General features: G+C 57.7%; 1 non-coding gene across 1 annotated transcript in view; it reads left to right on the top strand.

The window, feature by feature from the left end:
- The first annotated feature begins 2430 nt into the window (after positions 1-2430).
- The window catches only part of LOC140214933 (5.8S ribosomal RNA), a 153-nt gene continuing 83 nt past the window's right edge, over positions 2431-2500 (top strand). Inside the window, exon 1 of the ribosomal RNA XR_011891859.1 lies at positions 2431-2500. This exon is cut by the window's right edge and continues 83 nt beyond it. This is a non-coding gene — a ribosomal RNA (5.8S ribosomal RNA).

The following is a 2500-nucleotide window of genomic DNA, read 5'->3' on the forward strand; positions in this document are numbered from 1 at the left end:
GCCAAGAATGTTTTCTTTGATCAAGAACGAAAGTCAGAGGTTCGAAGGCGATCAGATACCGCCCTAGTTCTGACCATAAACGATGCCAACCAGCGATCCGCCTGAGTTACTCAAATGACTCGGCGGGCAGCTTCCGGGAAACCAAAGTGTTTGGGTTCCGGGGGAAGTATGGTTGCAAAGCTGAAACTTAAAGGAATTGACGGAAGGGCACCACCAGGAGTGGAGCCTGCGGCTTAATTTGACTCAACACGGGAAAACTTACCCGGCCCGGACACTGGGAGGATTGACAGATTGAGAGCTCTTTCTTGATTCGGTGGATGGTGGTGCATGGCCGTTCTTAGTTGGTGGAGCGATTTGTCTGGTTAATTCCGATAACGAACGAGACTCTAGCCTATTAAATAGGTGCGGGGTTCCCAGCACCTTACAACCTTCTTAGAGGGACAAGCGGCTCCTAGCCGCACGAAACAGAGCAATAACAGGTCTGTGATGCCCTTAGATGTCCGGGGCCGCACGCGCGCTACACTGAAGGAAGCAGCGTGTCTTTATCCCTGTCTGAAAAGACTGGGTAACCCGTGGAACTTCTTTCGTGATTGGGATAGGGGCTTGCAATTGTTCCCCTTGAACGAGGAATTCCCAGTAAGCGCGAGTCATAAGCTCGCGTTGATTACGTCCCTGCCCTTTGTACACACCGCCCGTCGCTACTACCGATTGAATGATTTAGTGAGGTCTTCGGACCGATGTCCGGCGCGGCCTTTCGGTTGCGCCGGTCTGTTGGAAAGATGACCAAACTTGATCATTTAGAGGAAGTAAAAGTCGTAACAAGGTTTCCGTAGGTGAACCTGCGGAAGGATCATTACCGGATTGTGAAGGGTGGCGAGCGCCATTGTTTCTACCCCGTGTGGGTGAAGCAGCTCGCTGCGCCCGACGCTTTCCGCCGCTGGCCCCGCTTGGACGCGGGGACGGCTATACCCGAACATGCCGGGGACTGCCTGAATTTTGAGGGGCGCCCCGTGCCAAATTTGTTGCGCCCAGTGGACGCCGGCTGCAACCTTGGACGGTTGGCTTGGCCGCGCCCGCGGGTAGAAACGGCGTAACGCACACTGGGTGGGCTTTCTGTCCGCTTTGGCGCTCTTGCGCGGAATGGGAGTAAGACGACCCGACCTGCTGCTTTGCCCAGTACGAGGGGAACGGCGAAGCGTGCGGTCGGTCAAGGAACTGACGGTCGAGAGCTAATGCCGCTGCCGCTTAGTACACACACGGAACCGTGGTGCGAGCGCTCTCCCGTCCTCCGCGGCAAACGCTGCCGAGTCTGAAAAGTCTGGCGGCTGCCGGTCGCTTCCTGCGGCGAGTATGGAGTAACGACCCGACTTTGTTGCCGCCCAAGTACTAAAGGAACGGTGTGGCGCTCGGTCGGTCATGGAACTGTCGGTATGAGGGTGCGGCTGCCAAGTACGGAAGGAACCGTGGCCTAAAGTGCTCTCCCGTCCTCCGCGGCAAATGCCACCGAGTCCGAAAGGGCCGGAGGCTGCCGGTCGGCTCCTGCTCGTGACGCGCGAGGTGTCGAGATCGCGGTTTAATGCGACGACGTCTGCAGGCTATTCGCCCGCCGCCGAGGGAAAGGCGGCGTTGCTGCGAAGTACCGAAGGAAACGCGGCTTTGCTACGTCGGAAGCGTTCTGCGGTTAGCGGACTTGTGCGCTTTGGGAAGGCGCCGCACGTCGAAAGAGGAAGTACGGACAGACGAGGGACTGTAGTCCCGGATTCGAACGCACTTGCGGCCAGGCCCTTGCTGGCTTCGTCTTCCGCCTCAAGTAGACTTGTTGTGGCGCCGGCGCAGGGAGCCGTCCCTGGCACTGGCCGAGTGGTTTTGGAGAGCTGCGCGAGTACGCGCGCCGGGCTCTTGTCTTTCGTCTCAAGTAGGCTGTTGGATCAACAGCGGTTATGCTGCGGCGATCTGCCGATGCGAAAGTGTGTGTGTGTTTGAGGCCCTTCTATGAACCTACTGCTGACTGAAGCGAAGCACGTCGATGGGGGTGAAGCCCTGCCCGTGGCCGTGTAGCCGTTAAAGACTCCACAGCGGCTTAGCCCTAATCATGGCTCTGTCGCTCTTTGCAATTTTTAGTGGAGCGATGTGAACGTGCACACGAGACACACGGGTCCGGTGGTTGGATGGCAGGTAAAACCGGCTTCGAGTGCGCGCAAACGGCATAAGCTACCTCGAGGGCAAGCGAGGAAGGCGTGGGCGCAAAACACACGCGCGAGTAGCAGGAGTGGAGTGCCATTAGGCTTTCAGCTGCTGAGACGCGGCCGCCGAAAGAGCGAGACTGGAGGAGCGCACGCCGAAAGGCGCTCTTCGAAACCACACACAGGGAGACGCCACGTGCCTAAAACCCTGGTTGTACTGTACTGAATTGAACAAACTATTTTTCACGACTCTAAGCGGTGGATCACTCGGTTCTCGGGTCGATGAAGAACGCAGCCAGCTGCGAGACTTGGTGTGA

Source organism: Dermacentor andersoni, unplaced genomic scaffold, assembly GCF_023375885.2.
Source record: "Dermacentor andersoni unplaced genomic scaffold, qqDerAnde1_hic_scaffold ctg00000756.1, whole genome shotgun sequence".
Classification (NCBI taxonomy): Eukaryota; Metazoa; Arthropoda; class Arachnida; order Ixodida; family Ixodidae; genus Dermacentor; species Dermacentor andersoni.